Here is a 27,977-nt window from a genome sequence, read left to right as displayed (position 1 = left end):
AAGAGTTTTAATCTGTTGAAATAGAAAGTTATAGAGCAACTTGTTTTAACACTTCCAGATTTTAACAAGGTATTTCAAGTAGACTATGATGCTAGGGGTACTGCAATAGGAGTTATTTTCAACCAAGAAGGTATACCTATTTGAAGTGGGCTGATTTTTTGCAGAATTGTACATTTTTTTTGAAGCACAAGAGTGGGAAGTAGAGTGTTTTTTAGTGGTGAATATTCATAATTTTGTGAATTTTAGAATTTTTTTGCTAGTAATTTGGCTAATAATTTAAGATTTTATGCAACCTAAACCGCCACATTTTAATTAAATTTAGTTCTAAAATATTTAAAATCGCTCAATAATTTATTTTATTAAAAAATTTAAACTCAAAGATTCGCCACAATATTCGATACATGATAAGATTTGATTCACCTAAATATTATATATTATCAAAGAAATCATCATAATCATTAGTTACTTTAGGGATATATTACCAATATTTAATTTTCACCGTTGATTTAAAATATAATGTAATTATCCTCATAATTTCGATGAGATAAAAGATGTTCAATTTTGATTTGTAATATTCCATGATGATTAAAGAACTTTCTATTATTATTGAGTTTCGTCAATATTTTCTACTCAAAAATTATGATTCTAAAATAATTGCCAATGTAAATAATATTTAAAATAAAAAAATTGAGAGATTCACAAATAAAAATAATTTGATTTTTCAAAATAATCAAATATTCGTCAATAATTTATATCTTTTTCTGGAGGGGGGTTTCTTAAAGTTGGCCCTAGTGGGAAGTCTAACAAAGTTGCAGATGCTCTTAGTAGAAGACAAATTTTGCTGATAGAGATGTAGATTGAGGTGGTTGGGTTCAAGGAACTCAATAATTTTTATCCAGAGGATCTTGATTTTGATAAATCTTGGAAGGCTTGTACATAACCTATTACACTTTACAAGATGAAGTGGTTGGATTTTATAATCCAACATGGTATGTTTTTCAAAGGAAGTATAGTGTGCATTCCCAGAAGTCCTATGATAGAGAATATCATCAAGGAGAAGCATAGTGGGGGGTTGGTTGGACACTTTGGTAGAGATAAGACCATTGCTTTGGTTGCTGAGAATTATTATTGGTCATAGTTGCAACAAGATGTGAAGAAATTTGTGTAGAGTTGTAGAGTATGCCAAATGGAAAAAGGAGTGAAGAAGAATATCGGGTTGTATCAGCTATTACCTATACCAAACAAGTTGTGGGAGGATGCTAGTAAGGATTTTATTCTTGGTTTACCAAGGATTCAGCAAGGGCATGATTCCATATTTGTGTTGGTTGATAGATTTTTTAAAATGACACATTTCATTTCTTGTAAGGAGACTAATGATGTTGTTCATATGGCAGAGTTGTTTTTTCAAAGAAGTGGTGAGACTACATGGTATGCAAAAGAGTATAGTTTTTTTATCGAGATACCAAGTTTGTTGGGTATTTTTGGTGAACATTGAGGAAGAAATTGAAGATAGATTTGAAGTTTAGTTCATCACATCATCGACTAACTGATGGATAAAAAAAGTTGTGAACTAGAGTTTGGAGAATTTTTTGACATGTTTAGTTGGAGATAAGCCAAAAGGTTGGGATCTAAAATTACCATAGGAAAAATTTGTATGCAATAATTTTATTAATAGGAGTATTAGTAAATCACCATTCTAGATTGTATATGGGAGTAGTCCCATAGATGCTTTTGAATTGAGGTACTTGGATAGAGGAGAAATAAGTAGTACTAAAGTAGAAGATTTTGTTGAACATTTGAAGAACATCCATGAGGAGGTGAAGAAGCACATAACAAAGATGAATATGCAGTACATGACTAAGGTAGATGTGAAAAGGAGGTATAAGAAATTTCATATTAGAGACAAAGTCATGGTTCATTTGAGAAAGGAGTGTTTTCTAGCAGTTACATATAATAAGATGAAAATGAAGAAGTTTGGACCGTGCAAGATACTTAAAATGCATGATTCTAGAAATACCTATGAAGTGGAGTTTCCTGTTGAACTAAATATTTCACTAGTATTTAACGTTTTAGATTTGACTATGTATCATGAAGATGGTGATGGTGATGAAGTTACAAAAGAGTAGTGGAGTATTCTAATAGCTAGCTCGGCTACAAAAAAGATTGAGGAGATCCTAGATAGTCATATTGGAAAAAATACAAGGAACAAAACTTATGAAGAGTACCTAGTCAAATAGAAAGGGAGGCCAGTAGAAGATTCATCATGGCTAGCAAGGGAAGAGGTTGACTATCTTGATTTTCCTTTGAACACCTAATATGTGAAGGGGTCACTTCTCAAATTATCCCAGGTGTCTGATACTAGAGCATCTTGGGTGTAAGAGAAATCTTGCATCACCCTAAAATATTTCCTTTATGTTCCTTAAAAAAAAGGGTTGTCTTAGTGTAGAGTTGTTGTCTGTGAAGGCTTTTTACTTAGTAAGTTAGTCATATGAGCCCGAAATGTCCTAATTTTAGAGGTGGATGTTTATCATGGATATATCAGCATATTAGTTGAGGCTCAATAACATATCATAAGTATTTGTGAAGTTATTACAGATTTTTCGTGTGCAATTTTGGTATAAAACTTTAGGATCAGTTTTGAAGACCTTAGAGGCCCTAGATGGGCTCCAAAATGGGGTTGACTAGAGCTTGTCCAAGTTAGGTTTTGTAGATCAGAAGCTATGAATTCTGAAAATGGTTTATAATAACCAATCGGAGAAACAATTCAAAAGTTATGACCTTCTGAAGTTGGGCTGACCAAAATTTCCAAAATAAGCATCAAAGGTGTACATTGGGCCAACTCAATATGTAATTTTACAATTACTCAGTCTCAAGGGTTAAGGTTTGATGTCTAGAAACTTCCTCAAGGGTGTAAAAATGCCTATATAAGGAATGCCCATACATTGTTTAGGATGACTCTAGGTGATAGTTCGTATCTCTATGCTGTAAATTATTGTAAGGAAAGCACCCATGTGGGTTTTGCATATTGTATTTCAAAATTTTGTAATTCTTCATTTGAAATGATAATAAGAAGCCCATATTTTGTTCTCACCAATTGTTGTTATTTCTTTGCTTCTGTTATTTGTTTGTGGTATTAAGGGGAGCACCCTTCATTAGGTCAGTCCTATATTGTATAACACATCTCCTATTTTAAGAGAATGTGAACTCAAAGATGGCTTGTGTGTCTAGATGGTTATATATGTAATGTATATGTGACTTGTAGAGTATCATTTTTAGTTGAGAGAAGGAAGTGATAGCTAAGGCTTGAAGTATTAGAGTTTGGTTTATAATCTAGAATGTATTAGTCGAACTGGAAAGGCCTTATAACCAAACCTGTATGTTTCTCACTTGATTTAATTCAAGGTCTATTTATAATGAATTAACATGTTTTTAATTCTATCTTGATGCACTTCTATTGTGTTATCTTTCTTGTGGTTTTGGTCATCTCCTTTGGTGATACACGAACCTTGTATTGTAGTAGAGTACTTTTGTTATGCCCCACTTAGAGATCCTTGGAAACAAGGATTAAAAAAGATGAACATATTTTATTTAAAGATAAAGCATAGATATAATGGTGCAGGAGGACAGCTAGGCTAACCTCTCCATGTCTAGTATTTTGGTTTTTTTTCACTTTAGCCAAGTCAAGAATTTTAGTTTAGGTTGGTTTGAAACCTTAGAAGGTCATTTTTTATGTGGGCTAAGTGATTTAGTCATTAGGACTAAGGTCACACAAATAGCCAATGTTAGTTGCTAATTAATTTTCTTAGTGTTAGAAGCTTAGTGTTGGATTAGGGTCTTAAATGTATTCTAAACACATATAAGTGGTGAGAAAAATGCTTAGTGGCCATAAATGATGTTGGTTCCTCAGAATATAGAGGTTAGAGGTCCTAAAAAGAGGGATGGAGGCATAATGGCAAAGATGCCAAATGTTGTCAAGACGTTGTCATGACAACAATTGCAATTATTGCAAATGTTGCATGCAACTTGGTTAACTTGGATTCACTTAAGGATAGGGAGTGGTAAATTGACCAGTAGGCCTAGAATGGTGGAGATGGCATCTAAAGGAGAAAAGACTCGAATCTAGAATAGAGAGTATGCATTGTAATAGTTTGGTGTGTGCAATATAGCTCCATAACAACATTTCGAATAATTTCTTATGTTTTAGTGTTGACAGTGTATTAAGATGTATTGAAGAATTTGTTTTGATGATTATATAGTATTATTATATTAGTTTGAAGAGTTTTTCATTTGATAAGCAATTTAATTAGAGTACATTTTGAGGGTTGAATAAATTGTTTATGTTCTGAACACCTTACTCCTTTTGTGTTGACCAATCTGTACAGATATGGCTCCCCCATGAAATCTAGCCATGGGAAACACCTAAGGGTTGATGGAAAAGGCTAGTGGATTCATTAGGATTAGGAGTCTTGGGAGTATGGGGAGATATTTTTATTACTAAGCCCTAGGCGAGCAGATAGTGTTTGATTAAAGGCTTAGGATAGGAGAAAGATAAGATTTTTTGCAAGGTAAAGAAGTACAATATGGAATAGGTACAGTTCTAGGGGGGGTGTAAAGATATCTTTCTATGTAAGAAGGATCTAGGTTTTATCAATCCATGTGGGTGAGTTTTGAACAAGTTTTCCTTAAGAATATAGTCTATCATAAAAACTAGGCCTATTAGACCTATTTGCCCTAGTTCATAGGAACCCCCTATACAGACAGCTGAGGAGCCTAAGACCTACAAAATCCTTTAAGAAATCCAACAGGGTGCTCAAGTCTGGGATTTTTTTTCTTTGTTATTTGGGAAGTTTAATCAAGAAAGTGGAATTATTCATTTTCAAGGGCTAATTAGAACTAGGCCTAAATAGGCTTCTTAGAGACCAAACCTTGAAAATGATAGGGAAAATACTTAAAGATCCTTCTAAATGGAAAAAATGAAAGTAAATGGAATGTTCTCATATTGATGGATGCTCCTACAATGAATAGTGAAGTTTGTGAAGAAGTAGCACACCCTAGCAATGAATAGTGAAGTTTGTGAAGAAGTAGCACTTAGAGCTTTCTAAGTGAAGGTGAAGGCCCGTACTATCTAAATGTGTTAGTCTTTCAAAGTTAAGCACAAAGGTTGAGAACTCTTTGAGAAGTGTTGGAATTGGATTTAGTTAATAACCTAATCCAATTAGGACCTAGAGGAGACTAGGTTCTTAAAAGTGATAAGCTAGGTGTCTTAGTAGTAGTGCAAGCAAACCTTGGAAAACATACACCATATTGGTATTAGAGCTTAAGTTGATCAGACTTGTGGTGGATGATGTAGCCTAAAAAACTAGTGGGAGAAAATACACCAAGTGGAACAGTAGGAGACACAACCATGGTAACTAACATTGAGTTAGCCAAGAAGGTTGAGGAACAAGAAGAAGATAACAAGTCATTAAGAGCAAGATTAGATAAAATGGAGAAACTCTTAAGTGAAGTCCAAGACAAAGATAATAGGGTCAAAGAGAAGCTCTTCCATATTATTCTTGAAGAGCCATTCTTAAAGTCATTAAAAGCATTGAGTGTCAAAGCTTTAGAAGGAGTGCCACTATTTAGTGGAAAAATGGATCTAGATTTAGTTATGGACCAGATTGATAGCATTGAGAACCATTTTTAATATTATGGTATCTTCGAGGCACAAGAAGTTATGGTGGCCAAGTATAGATTAAGAATTTCAACTTTTACTTGGTGGAAGTTTGTACAAACTGAAAGAGAAAGGAATGGAAAAGGTCCTATAGTTACATGGAAGGGCATGGTAACAAAGGTGAAGCAGACCTACCTTCTTGATGACTATGAAGTTTAGCTTCACAGGAGGAGACAAAATCATAGACAAAAAGATTTGGATGTCCAAACATATACCAAGGAGTTTCAAAAATTGTTTTTGACGTCCAGGGTAGTTGAAGAGGAAAGCATTAAGCTTGCAAGGTACTTGAATGGCCTCAAATGGTCTATTGAAAAAGAGATGAGCCTAGTGAACTTCAAAATTTTTTGCCAATGATATCAAATGGCCTTGAAGATAGAAGAGAAAAGAAAGAGGAAACAAGAAACCTTTAAGGGTAAAGCTAAGAGAAAGGATAGTAGAGGGAAAAGAGGTGGATATGGTGGGTATGTGCAAGATCATGGTGTACCAAACTATGGCCTTAAGTGGTAGTGAAAAATCAGCAAATCAGGTTTATGTCAACTTGACACATAATTTTGAAGTGGTTATGGACTTTATATCAAAAAGTTGTAAGAAAATAATTTGTAGAAAATTGAATTTAGTTTCTAAACTATTAAGCCTTATCAGGAGAAAAAAATAATTGATTGGTCAAAAGTTTGAATTTTAATGCAGTACTAAGAAAATTTCAAGGTGAAAATAAAAAGTAGGTGTATGTCTGACCACCTTAATCAAAATCAAATCATAATATTTTTTTAATATAATTATAGATATGAAAACTAGACTCATGCCCGGATGTGACGCATATTTTTTGATATTTTTATTCCAAATAAATAATTAAATATGAATTTTCTACCAAAACTTTTTCAGATTAAAAAAAGTCTCGTGTCTGACCACCCTAACTAATAGAAAATTTGATCAATTTTTTATTTTTTTGTTTTTTTCTTATACTAGGCAAAGTATAGAATGTGACGCAACTTTTAGATTTTGAAAAATGTTATACCGTTTGAAAGTTATAGCTATTTTTCATTCAGTATGTCAATCAGCACTTTACAATAATCTTCATTGATAATTAACTAATAAATACTTATCGAACTCAGAATTTGACAGAAATTATATTGATGGAATCTAGAGAGCGATATTAAAAAACCCATTTCGTTTCATTCAATTTCGATCAAAATAACATTGTCAGACGGCTACCCGAAGTCTGAGTATCACTAAAACTCTCTATAAACACGTCTTTGGGGTTGACCGGGCAGGCTTGGTAAATACCAAGCCTGATCGGATATCCGATTCAAAATCGGATATCTGATTTCAAATCGAATATGACATCGGATATCCGATATGGCTCGGTAGTCAAATTTCAAAAATCTTCAAATTTTGGAGGGAAATTCAATTTAAACGTTCTAATTTTTTATTTTTAAATTATTTCACTTATATTAATACGTAAAGGCATATTTTAATATTATATATATATATATATAATAACGTAATGTAAACATACAAGATATAATCTAGTAATATATAATAATATCTTATGTTAATCTTATTACAATCTATAAATATAATATATATTATTATTATTTTTACTAAATATAATAACGTAATTTATATATATAAAATACGTATTATATATTATTATATTAATATGTATGTTATTAATATATACAATAACGCAATATTTTCATTAAATGTAATATGTATTATATATTATTATATTAATATGTATGTTATTAATATATTTATATAATAACGTAATATTTTCATTAAATATAATAATGTAATATGTATATGTGTATATATATATATATATATATATATATTATATTGATATGTATATTATTAATATATATGTATATTATTAATATATAAGAGTCAATGGGGGTCATAGGGTGACCTATAACCCTCTTTGACCCATTAAACGACGATATATGTTTCTAGGGGTCCTAGGACCCCTAGGGACATATGTCATCCTTTAATGGGTCAAAGGGGGTCCCTTTGACCCATTAAATGATGACATATGTCCCTAGGACCCCCAGGGACATAGCCGAATCGTTCATATCGGTCAAAGGGGGTCATAGGGTGACCTATGACTCCCTTTGACCCATTAAATGATGACATATGTCTCTAGGGGTCCTAGGACCCCTAGGAACGTATTCGAATGGGTATTATGGGTCAAAGGGGGTCATAGGGTGACCTATGACCCTCTTTGACCCATATGAACGATATGACATATGTCCCTAGGGGTCCTAGGACCCCTAGGGACATAGTCGAATCGTTCATATGGGTCAAAGATTAAATGACGACATATGTCCCTAGGGGTCCTAGGACCCCCAGGGTCATAGTCGAATCATTCATATGGGTCAAAGGGGGTCATAGGGTGACCTATGACCCCCTTTCACCCATTAAACGATGACATATGTCCCTATGGGTCCTAGGACCTCTAGGGACATATTCGAATGGGTAATATGGGTCAAAGGGGGTCATAGGGTGACCTATGACCCTCTTTGACCCATTAAACGACGACATATGTCCCTAAGGGTCCTAGGACCCCTAGGGACATATTCCAATCGTTCATATGGGTCAAAGGGGGTCATAGGGTGACCTATGACCCTCTTTGACCCATTAAATGACGATATATGTCTCTAGGGGTCCTAGGACCCCTAGGACATATTCGAATGGGTAATATGGGTCAAAGGGGGTCATAGGGTGACCTATGACCCTCTCTCACTCATTAAACGATGACATATTTCTCTAGGGGTCCTTGGACCCCTAGGAACATATTCGAATTGTTCATATGGGTCAAAGGGGGTCATAGGGTGACCTATGACCCCCTTTGACCCATTAAATGACGACATATGTCCCTAGGGGTCCTAGGACCCCTAGGGACATATTCGAATGGGTAATATGGGTCAAATGGGGTCATAGGGTAACCTATGACCCTCTTTGACCCATTAAACAATGACATATGTCCCTAGGGGTCCTCGGACCCCTAAGGACATATTCGAATCGTTCATATGGGTCAAAGGGGGTCATAGGGTGACCTATGACCCTCTTTGACTCATTAAACGAGGACATATGTCCCTAGGGGTCTGAGGACACCTAGGGACATATTCGAATTGTACATATGGGTCAAAGGGGGTCATAGGTTTCACCCATTAAAAGAAAACATATGTCCCTAGGGGTCCTAGGACCCCTAGGGACATATTTGAATCGTTCATATGAGTCAAAGGGGGTCATAGGGTGACCTATGACCCCCTTTGATGCATTAAACGACGACATATGTCCCCTAGGGACATATTCGAATGAGTAATATAGGTCAAATAGGGTCATAGGGTGACCTATGACCCTCTCTGACTCATTAAACGACGAGATATGTCTTTAGGGGTCCTAGGACCCCTAGGGACATATTCGAATGGGTAATATGGGTCAAAAGGAGTCATAGGGTGACCTATGACCCTCTTTAACCCATTAAACGACGACATATGTCGCTAGGGGTCCTAGGACCCCTAGGGACATATTCGAATGGGTATTATGAGTCAAAGGGGGTCATAGGGTGACCTATGACCCTCTTTGACCCATTAAACGACGACATATGTCCCTAGGGGTCCTCGGACCCCAAAGGACATATTCGAATGGGTAATATGGGTCAAATGGGGTCATAGGGTGACCTATGACTCTCTTTGACCCATTAAACGACGACATATGTCCCTAGGGGTCCTAGGACCCTAGGGACATATTCCAATCGTTCATATGGGTCAAAGGGGGTCATAGGGTGACTTATGACCCCCTTTGACCCATTAAACGACAACATATGTTCGGACATATTTGAATCGTTCATATGAGTCAAAGGGGGTCATAGGGTGACCTATGACCCCCTTTGATGCATTAAACGACGACATGGACATATTCGAATGGGTAATATGGGTCAAATGGGGTCATAGGGTAACCTATGACCCTCTTTGACCCTTTAAATGACAACATATGTCTCTAGGGGTCTTAGGACCCCTAGGGACATATTCAAATTGTACATATGGGTCAAAGGGGGTTCGAATCGTACATATGGGTCAAAGCGGGTCATAGGGTGACCTATGACCCTCTTTGACCCATTAAACGACGACATGTCTCTAGGGGTCCTAGGACCCCTAGGGACATATTCGAATGGGTAATATAGGTCAAAGGGGGTCATAGGGTGACTTATGACCCTCTCTGACCCATTAAATGATGAGATATGTCGCTAGGGGTCCTAGGACCCCTAGGGACATATTCAAATAGGTAATATGGGTCAAAGGGGGTCATAAGGTGACCTATGACCCCCTTTGACCCATTAAACGACGACATATGTCGTTAGGGGTCCTAGGACCCCTAGGGACATATTTGAATGGGTATTATGGGTCAAATGGGGCCCTATGACCCTCTTTGACCCATTAAACGACGACATATGTCCCTAGGGGTCCTAGGACCCTAAGGACATATTCCAATCATTCATATGGGTCAAAGGGGGTCATAGGGTGACCTATGACCCCCTTTGACCCATTAAACGACAACATATGTCCCTACCCCTAGGGATATATTTGAATCGTTCATATGAGTCAAAGGGGGTCATAGCGTGACCTATGACCCCCTTTGATGCATTAAACGATGACATATGTCCCTAGGGGTCCTAGGACCCCTAGGGACATATTCGAATGGGTAATATGGGTCAAATGGGATCATAGGGTAACCTATGACCCTCTTTGACCCTTTAAATGACGACATATGTCTCTAGGGGTCCTAGGACCCCTAGGGACATATTCGAATCGTTCATATGGGTCAAAGGGGGTCATAGGTCACTCTTGACCCATTAAACGACGATATATGTCTCTAGGGGTCCTAGGACCCCTAAGGACATATTCGAATGGATAATATGGGTCAAAGGGGGTCATAGGGTGACCTATGACCCTCTTTGACCCATTAAACGATGACATATGTCCCTAAGGGTCCTAGGACCCCTAGGGACATATTCGAATGGGTAATATGGGTCAAAGGGGGTCATAGGGTGACCTATGACCCTCTTTGACCCATTAAACGAAGACATATGTCCCTAGGGGTCCTAGGACCCTAAGGACATATTCGAATGGTTCATATGGGTCAAAGGGGGTCATAGGGTGACCTATGACCCCCTTTGACCCATTAAACGATGACATATGTCCCTAGGGGTCATAGGACCCCTAGGGACATATTTGAATCGTTCATATGAGTCAAAGGGGGTCATAGGGTGACCTATGACCCCCTTTGACCCACTAAACGACGACATATGTCCATAGGGGTCCTAGGACCCCAAAGGACATATTCGAATGGGTAATATGGGTCAAAAGGGGTCATAGGGTGACTTATGACCCTCTTTGACCCATTAAACGATGACATATGTCCCTAGGGGTCCTATGACCCTAGGGACATATTTGAATCGTTCATATGGGTCAAAGGGGGTCATAGGGTGACCTATGACCCCCTTTGACTCATTAAATGACGACATATGTCCCTAGGGGTCCTGAGACCCCTAGGGACATATTTGAATCGTTCATATGAGTCAAAGGGGGTCGTAGGGTGACCTATGACCCCCTTTGACCCATTAAATGATGACATATGTCCCTAGGGGTCCTAGGACCCCTAGGGACATATTCGAATGGGTAATATGGGTCAAATGGAGTTATAGGGTAACCTATGACCCTCTTTGACCCATTAAATGACAACATATGTCTCTAGGGGTCCTAAGACCCCTAGGGACATATTCGAATCGTTCATATGGGTCAAAAGGGGTCATAGGGTGACCTATGACGCTCTTGACCCATTAAACGACGATATATGTCTCTAGGGGTCCTTGGACCCCTAGGGACATATTCGAATGGGTAATATGGGTCAAAGGGGGTCATAGGGTGACCTATGACCCTCTTTGACCCATTAAACGACGACATATGTCCCTAGGGGTCCTAGGACCCCTAGGGACATATTCGAATGGGTAATATGGGTCAAAGGGGGTCATAGGGTGACCTATGACCCTCTTTGACCCATTAAACGAAGACATATGTCCCTAGGGGTCCTAGGACCCTAGGGACATATTCGAATGGTTCATATGGGTCAAAGGGTGACCTATGACCCTCTTTGACCCATTAAACGATGACATATGTCCCTAGGGGTCCTATGACTCCTAGGGACATGTTTGAATCGTTCATATGAGTCAAAGGGGGTCATAGGATGACCTATGACCCCCTTTGACCCATTAAACGACGACATATGTCCCTAGGGGTCCTAGGACCCCTAGGGACATATTCGAATGGGTAATATGGGTCAAATGGGGTCATAGGGTATCTTGTGACCCTCTTTGACCCATTAAACGACGACATATGTCTCTAGGGGTCCTAGGACCCCTAGGGACATATTTGAATCGTTCATATGGGTCAAAGGGGGTCATAGGGTGACCTATGAGCCTCTTGACCCATTAAACGATGATATATGTCTCTAGGGGTCCTCGGACCCCTAGGGACATATTCGAATGGGTAATATGGGTCAAAGGGGGTCATAGGGTGACCTATGACCCTCTTTGACCCATTAAACGACGACATATGTCCCTAAGGGTCCTAGGACCCCTAGGGACATATTCGAATGGGTAATATGGGTCAAATGGTGTCATAGGGTAACCTATGACCCTCTTTGACCCATTAAAGGATGACATATGTCTCTAGGGGACCTAGGACCCCTAGGGACATATTCGAATGGGTAATATGGGTCAAAGGGGGTCATAGGGTGACCTATGACCCTCTTGACGCATTAAACGACGATATATGTCTCTAGGGGTCCTAGGACCCCTAAGGACATTTTCGAATGGGTAATATGGGTCAAAGGGGGTCATAGGGTGACCTATGACCCTCTTTGACCCATTAAACGATGACATATGTCCCTAGGGGTCCTCGCACCCCAAGGGACATATTCGAATGGGTAATATGGGTCAAATGGGGTCATAGGGTGACCTATGACTCTCTTTGACCCATTAAACGATGACATATGTCCCTAGGGGTCCTAGGACCCTAGGGTCATATTCCAATCGTTCATATGGGTCAAAGGGGGTCATAGGGTGACCTATGACCCCCTTTGATCCATTAAACGAGAACATATGTCCCTAGGGGTCCTAGGACCCCTAGGGACATATTTGAATCGTTCATATGAGTCAAAGGGGGTCATAGGGTGACCTATGACCCCCTTTGATGCATTAAACGACGACATATGTCCCTAGGGGTCCTAGGACCCCTAGGGACATATTCGAATGGGTAATATGGGTCAAATGGGGTCATAGGGTAACCTATGACCCTCTTTGACCCTTTAAATAACGACATATGTCTCTAGGGGTCCTAGGACCCCTAGGGACATATTCGAATCGTACATATGGGTCAAAGGGGGTCATAGGGTGACCTATGACCCTCTTTGACCCATTAAACGACGACATATGTCCCTAAGGGTCCTAGGACCCCTAGGGACATATTTGAATGGGTCCCAAGGGGTCATTTGTCCCAAAAATTTGCACGTATGGCGTCATTTGTGCACCATTTAATCGATAGTTTGGTTTTTTTTGGGTCAACTGGTATACCCATTTTTGGGTTAGCAAAAAGGCTTGCCAAATCGTCTTTGGTTATGTTGAGGGCCGCAACCTCATCATAATCCAAACCATCATCAAACATCTGGTGCATTTCATCACGCCAACGAAGAGCGGCATTTTGTTGGTTTGTAAGAGTTTCAATGTTATCCACTATGGTGTTTAACGTGGATAACATAGGAGCTAGTGCAGGTATATTATTGTATGTTCTATGCAAACCTCTCAACTCAGTGAGATTTTCATTTATCAAATCCTCGATTCGAGGAGGGTTTTGAGGAGGTAGAGGATCATTTGGTGGACGGTTTTGTGGGGATACTGGATCGTTTGGTGGTGGGTTGCGAGGAATATTATTCCCTGCCTCAGTTACATCATTTTGATCAGCCATTCCTATTGAATTGCAAAACGTAATATATATTAAAAAAAAATCTAAATTTTAACCATTTTTGTCAAAAAAACCCTAGATTCAACTAAAACAAACAAAATCTTGTTAAAATCTATTAAATTTAATTTAAAAATGAGTCAGGGGGGGGGGGGGGGGGGGAGCATACCTGATATATGATATCTGATTTATTATCTGATATCCGATCTGACTGGCCCAAATTCGCGTGAAAATAAGGGCCGCGAGTCTGTGATTTTGTGTTTAATCCATGCACAGGTATCAGATATCCGATATTATAATATATATAATATAACATATATATTACATTTTATATATTTTTATATTATATTTTATATTTATTATATTAATTTACTATATATTATAATATAAAATATTATTATTATACTATATTATTATAATTTATAATATATTATACTTTTTTATTATATATTATATTATAAGATATTACTTTTTATTATTATATTATATTATATATATATTATATTACATTACTATATATTATAATATATGAAATATTATATTATATTATTATAGTATAATATTATACGATTATAATATAATAATATTATTATTATTATATTATAGTATAATAATAATTATAATAATATTATTATTATATTATAGTATAATAATAATTATAATAATATTATTATATTATAGTATAATAATTATTATAATAATAATGTTATTATATTATAGTATAATAATAATTATAATAATATTATTATATTATAGTATAATAATTATTATAATAATAATATTAAATAATATATCATACTATTATATGATTTTAATTATTAGTCGGATATTGGATTTAAAATCGGATATCCGATATGATATCGGATATCTGATAAGGCTCGGCTTAACCTTCCAGGTTTGGTTCCTGGATAGGTAAAAAAAAGTCAGAGTCGATTTTGAAGCGCTTTTAGGCGTCTTCAAACTCTCTTTTTTTCACATCGCCACTTTTTGGCACACCATGATCCTGCACATACCCTGGTGGAAGAAGTTAAGATTCAAAGGCTCAAGGTGAGATAAAATTTAGTAAACCACAAGAACAGAGCTCAAGTAGAGGTGGTATAGGAAGAAACTCTAATCCTAGAGGAAGGAGTGGTGTACAAGGAGGAAGGGGTAATTAGTTTTCCAATATGAAGTGCTACTATTGCAACCAAATGGGGCACCCTGCCTATAGATGTCTAGAGAAAGGTGGTGCATCACAAGGGAGTGACAAAAGAACTAACCTACTCCAAGATGAGTCTAATACAACAGTGGAGCATGTTGATGTACCATTGAATTTAGAAGGAGAGAACCTCATGATGAGGAGAACTTTGATAAAAGAGCCAGTAAGAGAAGAGTCAAGTCAAAGGTCCTTGTTTAGAATAAAGTGAAAGATAATGAGAAAAGTGCATAGAGTCATCATTGACTCAAGCTCTACTAACAATATTGTGTTAGAGGAAGTAGTCAGCAAGCTAAACATGTCAAGAATACCCCACACTATTCCTTACAAGGTCATGTGGCTCAATAAAGGCCAACGTGCTTTAGTAAATGAGCAGGCTTGGGTAGAGTTCTTTGTTGGAAGGTACAAGGATAAGGTATTGTGTGATGTGTTACCTATGGATGCATGTCACTTTCTCCTAGGTAGACAATGCCAGTATGTGTTGATCTTAGATTGGTTTTGACAATTGAGTGCCAACACACTTAAGCTTTTTACTAAGTTCATGTTGAGCTAGTAACATATGCCAAGTATAATATGTATAGATGACGAATTGCAATCAGTGCCGAGTCACTCATATGCTGAGTAAATAGTAAGTGCTAAGCAAATAGACAGAGTCGAGCAAGTTTCAAGTGCAGAGTGAATAGTAGATACCGAGCAAGTTCAAGTGCCAAGCAAGATAGAATTATAGTATGTGCCAAGCATCATTAATTAACAAGTGCCAAGTAACACAAAATTGGCCTAGTTGTTTTTGATGGCACAAACAACTATGTAAACCATTTTTGAGCTGACATATGGATAGATCTTGAAGCTTTGAAGATAAGATCAAATCTATTTGGATTCCCTATGCGATCAACATGCAACCAATTAGAAAAATGGAAGGAATTGAGCAGGAAAGTTGGGAGAATCTCAATCATAGATTCATACCTAACCCTAAGCCACCAAAGTCTTTTTAAAGGGAGACAAAGCCCCATAATTCAGTATATTTGAAAGCAAATGCATGCGAGAAGGTGATGCTAGAGAAGATTTGAAGGAAGTGAAAAGGGGTGAATTGATCAGCATACATTCAAGGTGACTTAGAAGAAGGAAAAAATTGTAGAATTAGTTTGCAGAATAGAGGATCAAGGTACAACAATTTCATATCAAATCCAAAGGATCAAGAAGGACTGCATTGGGATCTGAAATCAGCAATACTAGATTGTAAGTGTATCAGATCAAACATTCTACTATACTTTCTAACAATTATACCAATAGGATGAAATCCTTTCTATTAAGGTTGATTTAATAGTTATTGTGAAATCCTTTAACAGGGTGTCATTCCAAGTGAGTGTTCTAAAGCCCTTTAGCTAGGCACACTTCTAACAGGGTGTTAAAATCCTTTAACAGGGTAGGATCTAACAATCCTTTGTAAGCCTTTAATAGGGCAGGCCTTTCACTGGGTAGATCATGAGAATGGTCAAATCTCATAACCTTAACAGGTGAACTTTATTGCTACAATAGTGAAGAATTGTGGGTGTCATCCTCACCCCAGTTTTACCTTCTCATTGGATGGTTTTTGGGTAATCATATCTAGTGTCAAGTGTTTGTGTGGATGCATTTACTTCACATGTTGTTTCAATATGTTTATGCATGCATTGCTTTTAAAGATTAAAAGTTTTATTGGTTAGAGTTTAGTACTTCTAATTCACACCCCCCCCGCCTTGCCCCCTCTCAAAACCTCCCCCCTCTCAAAAGTATACATTTCCCATTTGTATTTACAACAATTTGTATTAGAGCCTAGTTCTCATCAGGAGAAGCCTTACAACTTGGAGAAAAGATCTTGAGATGGAGGTTTACAAGTTGAGAAAGACCACTGAGAATCAGGAGATTGAGATACATCTCTTACTACAACAACTAGATGAAGCCAAATATTCCTTTAGAAGTTTGCTAAAGAGAAGGAAAGAGATTTCTATAGCTAAGAATGACACTCAATACAAAGAGATTGACACCAAAAAGTTATTTGCAGATGGTAATTCCTTTGAATTTGATGCAACAATTGTAGATCTCATAGACAAGAATAGAGCACAAGCCGAGGAGATCAAAAATCTCAAGTTGGAGCAAGTATCACAAGCTATATTGCTATGTGAGGTGACTGAACTAAAGAAGAAATCTATAGAAGACAAGGCCATGATTGAAGAGGACAAGACAGTTTTGTCAAACAAATTGGAAGAAAAATCAACAGTGCTGTCTAGGATCTCAAACATGCAATTGGACACCCTAAGTCAAATGATGAATGCCCATCATGAGTTGAATGTTAAGGACATTGAGATAACTACATTGAAGTTTCAGAATAAACAACTGTAGAATGATTTGAAAAGAGAAAAGGTGTTTGCTAAAAGTTTCAACAAGCCAAATGAAGCAATCAAGTACTTTGAGCAACTATTGAGATCCCCTAGATCTAGTAAAGATACATAAGGATTGGGCTACACAAGCACTGAAGAAGGAGAATCATCCAAAGCTATTGAGGAAAGAAACAATAAAGGTAAGAACTCTAAGCCTACTTGCCATTATTGTGGAAAGAAAGGACACATAGCTAATGTTTACAAAAGCAAGAATACTAATTAGAATACCAATCCAAAGAACATGACACATTGTCACAAGTTCAACAAAAAAGGACATTAGGCACATGAATGTAGAACCAGAACCATGCATGCACCAAGATTTGAAGGACACTTTTATAACTGTTAGAAGTTTGGATACAAAGCTTTTGAATGTAGATCCAAGTCCACATGGTCATTAAACAAGGGAAGAAGCCATGAAAACTCCTATAATTGGGATTAAAATACAAGATATAACTGCCATTATTGTCAAGAGTATGGACACATCCCTAAGAATTGCACAAGAACACATTTTAGTGGTAGTTACAATAGATGGTTGAGTCAAACTACATGCTTTAGTTTTTTGAAGATTGGTCATATCAGCAAGCATTGCCCAACAAGGACAAAGGAACCTAACTCAAAGTTCAATAAGGGAAAAGGCAAGGTTGATGTTGAACACATTAGAAGAGAGATGAACAAAACATGGAAGAATAAAGATGGATGCAACACATCAAATGAAGGGATCACTTCACCTGAAAGGTCAAGTGATCACATCTCATCAAACTAAGCAAAAAGAGGTATGTGGGACTGATATTTAAATGCTTTATCATACATCAATTCCAAGATAAGTTAGTGTTAAAAAGGATAAATTAGCATGAATAAAGATGCAAGTCAATAAGGAAAAACCAAGGTTAAATATTTAAGTTTTCATCTTACTGCCGAATGTGAAAACTTCTCTTCAATTTCCAAGTAAATTTTAGTGCATGCCGAGTTGTTAGCCAAAGTCAGTTGAAGCTGAGTCAGTGGTATCTACTGAGTGAAGGAAATTCCTATTGAAGTTGGGTAAGGGTAATTCTAATAGTTGTCGAGTGATGGAAAACCAATGGATGCCAAGTGAAACAGAAAATGCATAGAAGCCGAGTTTATAGCTGTACATGCAGCATGCATTAAATGCTATATTTTGAAAGGGTATAAGGCTAAATTTTTGCTCATTTTTTGTCGTTATGAACATAGAGCAAGAGAAAGTAGAGAAAAGAAGAAATTGACGAGAAAAAATTGAAGCTTTTGCATGGATTCCAGTAAAAATCAAGCATCATTCCGTTGATTTAAAGGTATTCCTCATGTGCCGAGTTATGCAGTTATGCAGTTTCATATTTTTTGAAACTCTAGCTTGCAAAATGGCATCTAGCTCTAGAAATACCAAGGATAAGGAACCTTTTGAAGTTCAATTGGTCAGTAATGAGGTTAAGAAACCAAATTTTAGGCCTATTCCTGAAGTTGCATATAAGAACGACCCGACAAGGGCATTGTCAATCATTCCACCCAAGGTCATAATGGTTCAAGATGTAAGGAAATGTTATAACTACAAGGTTGGAGGGATAGGAGATATGGAAATTTGACAAGCATATGACAAACTATGTGAGAATGGAGTGTTGAAAGAAGAATTTCAAATCGCTAAAAGGAAGGGCTTAACCCATGCCCTAGATTTCCCCACTATCCTCAAGATTGAATGGATAAATTTTTTTTTGAGCAAAATCTATGATAGATGTATATGGCTAGAAGGAGGACCTATCAAATTGTCAAAAAGATTGTGCATAGGGTTATAGGATATCCAACCCTAGAATGGCCCAAAACCCTAAGGAGTGATTCTAAAGAAGCAATTGAGAAAAATACAGGGGCAAAGTGGAATAAGAGAGGAATGACCATTGATACCATCAAGGATCCAATTCTTGAATTTGTAGTGAGGGTCATATCTCACAAATTCTGTCAGTCAAGCCAACTAAATAGTGTGCCATGTATTGCAGTTGATGTAGGGTACAAAATTGTGAAGAAAGATGACATTTATGATCCGGTAGAGCTATAGTTACAACAAATCAATGAAAACCTAGGAGTAATAAGGAGATCCAAAAGTGCACAATGCAAATTTGGTTCAATTTTGATATGTACATTTTTCTATGTTCAAAATGAGTTTCCCTCTTTTGGTAAGGTAGGATGGAAGACCAATAGGTATGTAGCTGTACAAATTAATGAGTACATAGAACAAATGGGAGACAATTTTGAGTCTGTGATGACTAGTTACTTTGAGGATTTCAAGCAATCCATGAAATAGAGACTAATAATCCTAGTTTCCCTGGTGCAAAAGTACTACAATGACATATGCTTCTTAGTAGACATTGACTACACTTTTATCCAGGGTACAGTACCCAAAGTGAGATGGCTAAGGCCTTTGGGGTATGAGATTAACATAGATGAGGCTTCAACTACCATCACTTGCAGAGGAAATTGACAAGACAACAAAACACTTTGGTAATTATGATGTTGTCAAGTCTAAGATTGAAATGGAGTTGAAAATAGCCTCAAATCTAAAGAAGAAGGATAAATTGGTGAAGAAGCTTAAAGCTAAATTTGGTGAGGGAGTTGAAGGTGATGATGATGATGATGATGATGATGAAGAGGAGGAACAAGAATAGGGACAAGAACCTCTTGCCCTAACACAAGGAATGGGTGAAGATGAAGAAGAAGGTGCAGAGGAGGAACAAGTCAAGAAAGCACTAGCAGTACAAGAGCCAAAGAAGAGAAAGGCTAAGGCACAACCTGCAACTCAACCAAAGGGTAAGAAGATTGCAAAACCAAGCCTTGCAAAGCCTACTACTCTAGCCACTAGAGCAACCACATGGGCCACCACTCAAAAGGTTAAGGAGAAAAGAAAAGAAAAGAAGAAGGCTACTGAGAAACCATGTCCAATGTAGAAGAAAATGAGGAAATATGTTGACAACCAGAATTTGATGAAGAAAGGACCAAGTCAGAGGACACAAGCTAGTTTAGAGTGGTAAGTCATGCACCCAAGTCCAATATTGATAACATTTGTGATAATATTAGGGATAATGTAGACTTAACTGGTTTGAAAACTATTGAATTTAATAAATTAAATAGAGAAGATCAGAATAAGGTGGAGGAATCAATGTATGTCATGATGGAAAAATTCAAGAATACTCCACTTGAATTTGACACTACCATGCCTAAGGATTTATATTCAATTGTTGAGAATAAATGGCATTATTTCCTAAACTTGGAGAAGGAAATAAGAGAGTCCACATTGGAACAAGTAATGTCAAAATTATCAAAGGGGAAAATCAAAGGCAAATAAAAAGCATGGTAGCAAGTTTGCACCTAAGTACCGTGGCATTCAACATTATTCAAAACAAGATTGAAGATGTTGTCAAGAAGTCCACTCAAATGTGGAAGCTGATAGATGGGCTAACTACTATTAAGGAAGGAGAAGAAGATCCCTTTGAGGGAAGGAACAATGGAGAAGAGGAAGAGAATAACAAAGAAGGAGAAGTTGAGAAAGAAAAGGAAGACAACGCAGTGGAGGAGGCACCACAAAAAGAAGATGAAATGGAAACTATTGAGGAGTAGCAAATTGATCAAAGTGTGCAAGACACACAATTGCCACCATTAAGCCCTCCACATGACACCAACACAATTGCAGAGACAATCAAAGTAAAAGATGTTCTTGACAACTCAGGTCAGAACATCAATCCACTAATTGCAAAGGATCTAAAAAAGATCCTTGACCAATCTACAGTACAGGCAAACTTGTGTGACAATCCAGTGATGGTCAGTGTGGATGAGTTGCATCAAAAGATACATTAGCTAAGGTTGATACCATAGTGAAATTTGTCATGACTGAACAATAAACTCAAACTGTTGAGGAGCCCACAAAGGAGCAACCAAGACAGATAGAGGTATATATGCCTACTGCACAAACACAAGGTGCACCATAGATAATAGTGATTGATCAAGGAGGATCAAAAGAAGACAAGGACATACCCAAGGAAAAGGAGCAAGAAGCAATTGAAACATTGGTTAATTTACCAACTATTGGCACTCCTACCAAATTCCTTTAGAAGCTTAGCACTGAAGCAATGCCACTTCAAATTTATACACCAGGCTTGAGATCCACAAAGATTGCAAGGGTACTTCACTATGGAGACCCAAAATTAGATGAAAAAATTGTCATACCAAAATATGACTATGCAACCATGAACATTGAACAAATCAATGAGATGTAGGAGCCATTGGAAAGGAAGAAGAACTAGGAAATACTCAAGAAAGAGTATAAGCAAAGGCAAGCACTACATGAAATCAAAGACATCTTTCTAGATGCATTCAACTTGAAAACATCTAATGAAACCAAGCCAATATTGGAACAATTGTCATAAATTGTTGAACAAGTGATAAATGAAGACTAGGAAACCAATACAAAACTCATGGAATGGTCTAAAAAAAAATTTCAACGAAAGGTAAATGAGAAAATATCTAGTGGAATAGCACTATCACAAGTGGAATTGCCCACAAAGATAGAAAAAGTGAAGAAGGTACTTGAGAATATATTCTCACTGTACACTAAATTGTGTGACTATTCTAGAATGATGATTGTAATGTATCTAAAAGTAAAATCTTAAGCTTTTCAAAAATTCAAGTGGCATCTAACAAGAGTAGAAAAAGAAACTAGAAAGAAGCTAAAATGTTTGAGATCAGACAGAGTTGGTGAATTCATATCTAATGAATTCAATGAATTCTGCATTGAAAAAAGAATTAAGAGGCAGGTATCAACCCCTAGTACACCTCAGCAAAATGGTATAGCTGAGAGAAGGAACAGATCCATCATGGATTATACAAGAACATTAATGATAGAAAAGAATGTTGCAATCAAATACTGGAAGTAATCAGTATTGTAGTTAATACCTTGAATGAAGTACAGCTAAAGAAATACTCAAATCAAACTCCTTATGAACTATGGTATGGCTACAAACCTAATGTAAGTTACTAGAAATTATTTGGCAACAAATGTTATATCTTGAAAGAATCTAGGAAAGGTAAACTTGATGTCAAAGGTGATGAAGGCATATTCCTAGAATACTCCTGTAGAAGTAAAGCATACAAATGTTTGAATTTTTATACTCATAAAATCATAGAAAGTGCACATGTGAGAATTGATGAATTTGCAAAAAAGAGTGAAGAAGAAAGAAACAATGATCCTAAGGATTACAAAAATTTTTTTTATAATGAACATAATACCCTACCAAATCTATCTAGAAGACAGGAGGCTTCACCTCTCAAGTCCCCAAAATCTCCAAAAGCTACCGAGTTGTAATCAATGTAGCCTAAGTCACAGTCTGAAGGACCCAAGTTGTAGTCAAAAGCTACCAAGCTGCTACTAGAGGAAGCTGAGTCTAATGGACCTGTGTCATTGATAGTGGGTCTCGAGCTTAATACTAAAGTTCATGAAGAAATTAGTGAAACAAACTCCAAATCCAAAGTACTTGTGCTAGCAAGGTATGTCAAAAGACATCATGCACCTAAAAATATCATTGGAGACAAGTCAGATGGAACAATGAAATTTTTTTTTTTTAAAGGTACATGTTTACTTACTAAATTTGAATCTAGAAATGTTAAAGATGCTTTGGATAATGAAAGTTGGATTGAAGCAATGAATGAAGAAATAGAATAGATAAAGAAGAACAAAACTTGGACTCTTGTTCCTAGACCCAAGGACAAAAATGTAACTAGCACAAACTAGGTATTTAGAAATAAGCTAAATGAAGATGGAGAAGTTTCTAGAAATAAAGCAAGGTTACTATGTAAAGGTTACTCCCAAGAAGAAGGTATTGATTATGGTGAAACTTGTTCTCCTAATGCAAGATTAGAAGGTGTTAGAACTTTACTAGCATACGTAGCTCATAGAGGATTTAAAGTTTATCAAATGGATGTAAAATCTGCATTCTTGAATAGAATTCTTGATGAGGAACTCTACATAGAACAACCTAAAGGTTTTGTAGATCCTAGCAAAAGAGATATGGTCTGCAAATTACACAAAACATTATATGGTCTCAAGCAAGCTCCCAGAGCTTGGTAAGAAAGACTTCATAACTACTTGATACAGATTAGTTTTCAAAGAACAAATAATAACAGTAGTTTGTATATTGGTAGTTTGTATACCAGACAAGAAGATTGTGTTGGTAGAAATATTTATGGATGAAACTTTATTCATAGGAAATGAATTTGAGATGTCTATGTTTGAAGAGAAAATTATTTTTTGGATTACAGATCCAGTAGAAGAAAGATGGTATCTATATTACTCAATCTAAATATATCAAGGAGATACTAAAGAAATTTGGAATGGAAGACTCAAGACCAATTGGAACCCCTATGTCTACTAGACATAAGCTTTCCAAAGATGATGATTTCAAAGAGGTAGATCAAATCACATGTAGATCAATGATTGGAAAATTGTAGTACATGTAGTGCATACAAGGCCTGATATTGCATTAGCAGTCGATATGGTGGCAAGATTCTTAGCAAATCCCAAAGAAAATCAAATGATGGCAATCAAACGAATCATGAGATATCTGAAAGGTACTAAAGAATATGGTTTATGGTACAAAAAGGAGGCAATTTGAATTTAAAAGTATTCACAAATGTTGATTGGGCAGGAAGTATTGATGAAAGAAAGAACACCAATGGTGGAGAATTCTTTTTTGATAAAAGACTAGTGTCTTAGACAAGCAAGAAAGATAATTTTATTTCTCATTCCACAACAAAGGCAGAATATGTGGCATCAATAGTTAATTATTATAATATTGTTTGGTTCAAACAATTGTTGGAAAATTATATGAAGATAGAGATCAAGGATCCATTGGTTATATAATGATAACATTAGTGCAATAAATATATCAAAGAATTTAGTGATGCATACCAAAACAAAAGACATTGCTATAAAATACCATTTTTTGAGAAAATTGGTATAAGATGAAGAAGTAAGATTGGAATAGGTGAATACAAAAGCATAAATTGCAAACATATTCACCAAGCCATTACCTAAGGATGCATTTCTATATCTAAGAGATAAGCTGGGGGTCATTCCCCTATCTGAAGCTCACTAAATGAAGTTTAATGATGTATCAACCAGAGCATTTTGAAGATCAATCCGTTGGTGCAATATTAACAAGAGCATATTGAAAATGAATTAGTACTTGAGGTACATGGATATTTACTGAATATTTTCTTTGGCATGAGATGTCAAAGAGGGAGAAGTTTGGTGTCATATCTCATAGAAATTTTGTAAAGAAAAAGAGAAAGAGATGTCAAAACGGAGAATGAACTTGGTCTGATATCAAAGATAGAGTTTGCTATCAAAAGAAGTTGTTGCAGATAGAAATTTTATGACAAAGGAAAAAATTGCAGGTAGAAAGAGTTTACATTGATAGAGGGAGTTCTCATGGATAAGAATCAGAATGAAACTAAGGATATGTTCCTTACTTTATTCTTGCTCTAAAATTTCATTGCATTATGACATGTTTTATTTCCATCAATGTCAAAGAGGGAGATTGTTGATAATAATTAATTGATTGTGTATTGTATTTGATGTTACACAAAATGTCATATCATTGCCAGTCAGCGTATGTCAAGCTCACTTGGGCATCGAAGATAGTTTTCTGTGTCTACAGAGCATTCCAAAGTTTTCCTAGTTCAAAAGATAGTGTCTATCAAGTTCACTCAGGAGACAAAGGAAAGTTTGTGGAAGATGAGTGTCAACCAAGCTCGCTTAGTTAATGAAGAAAATGTTGGATGGAACTAGTGTTAACCGAGCTCACTCAGTTACCAAAGGAAATTTGTGAATATGCAGTGTTAACTGAGTTCACTTGGTTAACATAGAAAAATCTCTTTGAGTTAGTGTCTACCAAGCAGTGTCGGCTAACAAAGGATTTTTTTGTTTTGGCATATTGAGTTCAATTGAATTGTTTGTTGGTTATAGCCGACTAAGTAGATGAAAATTAATTATTCTAAATTATATTCTAGCTGACTTGACAATGTAAAAGATATAAATATAAGGTCAAGATGAGAATTAGAAGAGAGAAATAGTGGAACCTAATTGAAGATTTAATAATGCTAAGAGGAAGTGAATTTGAAGGATAAGCATAATATCCTTGAGGATCTAAAAAGATACATTCAATCAAGAAGGATCAAGTTTACAAGCCAAAATTGAGATCTATGATCAGCAATTCAGTTGCATCAAAAATCAGGTCATCTCATTGTTACTTTCTAACCATTGTAGCAATTATCTAAATCTCTTAATAGGGTTGGCTTAACAACTATTTGTAAATCCTCTAACAAGGTGGCATTTCTATTTAATTATCAAAAGACCTCTAATAAGGCGACTCTTAATAGGGTGATTAAATCTTCTAATAGGGTCACACCTAAAAGTGTGTTTTGTAACCTTTAATAGGGTTGGCTCCTAGTGGGGCTCACTTCAAAAGAGTGAAAATCAATAACTAGTTGCAATTCGTAGTTTTTCTCAAATTGGCTTTCCATGTTAAATCTCGATGTCAAATGTGTTCATTTCTCTTATGTTTTTGAAACTAAGTTAAATTTATATTAATCATAGTTAACATCTTTAGATTTTCATGTTAAGTATTTACCGAGCTATTTTAGTGTTTACCAAGTTACAAAATTTTTCTGTGTGTTTGTCGAGCATCAGTAGAGTTAAATTTTCACAGAGTTGTTTTGTACTGACATATAAGGGATTTGGGATTTATTTTAGTGGTAATTGATTCACCCCTCCCCTCTTAGTTACTCCTCTTATATTTCCAACAAGAACAAGAAGTCCAATTAGTATTGCTATGTAAGTTAACTAAGCAAAAAAATAAAGCCAAAGAGGACAAGGTCACGATTGAAGATGACAAAAGGATATTGACCAATAGGATGGAAGAGAAAACATCATAGGTGAATTGGATTGCTCAAATGTAATTGTAAATATTGAATCAAATGATGATTGCAAATCATGAATTGAATAGAAAATATATTGAGATGATAACACTAAAGTTGTAGAATGAACAACTGAGAAATGATCTGAAAAGAGAAAAAGAGTTTGATGAAAGATTCAATATACCTAGTGAAGCTATCAAGTATTTTGAGCAACTAATGAGGTCTCCTAGATACAATGATGATACTATTAGATTAGGTTACACTAGTACTGAAGAAGGAGAATCAACCAAAAGTGGTGAAGAAATAAGTAATAAAGGTAAGAATTCCAAACCTACTTGTCATAATTGTGGTAAGATAGGTCATACTGCCAATTTTTGTAGAAGAAAGACTAAAAATTAGAATCATAAGTAGAAGTTCATGGGTCAATGCCACAAATGCAACAAACAAGGACATCAGGCACATAAATGTAGAACCAAGACCATAAGCACACAAAGATTTGAAGGTCACTTCTTTAACTGTTAGAAGTATGGACATGGAGCATATGAGTACAGGTCGAAGCCTAAATGATCATCAAACAAGTAGACAAAGGTAAAGCATAATGGAAACTCTTATAATTGAGATTATAATACTAGGTATAGTTGTCACTATTGTCAAGAGAATGGACATGTTGCTGAAAATTGCATAGGAACACATTTTAGAAGTGACTACAAAATATGGTTGAGACAAACTACATGCTTTAGCTATTTAAAGACTAGTCACATAAGCAAGAATTATCCAACAAGGTCAAAGGCACCTAGTAGTGAGTTCAACAAAGGTAAAGGAAAGGCAACTGTTGAAAATGTTAGAGATGAGATGAACAAGACATGGAAGAGAAAGGAAGATTGCAACACATTGAGTCCAGATGGGATGACTTCACCCAATTGGTCTGATGATCACACCACCTCCAATTAAGAAATCAAGAGGTATGTGTGGGATTGATATTTTAAAGACATATTATACATAATTTTCAATGTTTTAGTTCTAAAAATATTATATTTGCATGAGGAAATATGCAAAGTGTTGTTTAGAATCTGGAAGAAATCTTTAAGTTTTGTTAGTTTTCATGATACTACTGAGCATGAAAAGTTTCACTATGTTTTCCAAGTGAAATATAGTTAGTGCTGATCTATCACAAGTGCTAGTGTTGAATAAGCTTGTAATGGTTTCTAAGTGTAAAGGAAACTACATGGAAGCCAAGTGAGTTGAAATTTCTATTCAAGCCGAGCTTATAGTTATGTAAGCATTAAGCATTAATTGCAAAATTTTAAGGTCTATATGATCAATTTTTGACTGATTTGACATCATTTGAAACTAGAGAGAGCACAAAGAGATAAAGGTAAATTGAAGAGATCATTCCAAGCATTTGCAAAGTGAATTCAACCACCGTTCAACATCATTCATCAGATTTGTGAAGGTATTTATCATGTGTTGAGCTACATTGTTTGAATTTGTGCAAACCCTAGGTATTAAATATGGTGTCTAGTTCTTTTGCTACTAAGGTCAATGAGGGAAAAGAAAATTTAAATGTTCAACTTATCAGTAATGAGATTGGACAACCAAATTTCAAGCCAATTCCTCACATTGCTTATAAACAAGACCCATTTGGTGCGTTATCCATGATACCACCA

Source organism: Cupressus sempervirens, chromosome 10 (assembly GCF_028749045.1).
Source record: "Cupressus sempervirens isolate cs-2001-9-10 chromosome 10, ASM2874904v1, whole genome shotgun sequence".
NCBI classification, from domain to species: Eukaryota; Viridiplantae; Streptophyta; class Pinopsida; order Cupressales; family Cupressaceae; genus Cupressus; species Cupressus sempervirens.
The sequence above is the reverse complement of the archived record's forward strand: the minus strand, read 5'-3'. Positions refer to the sequence as shown.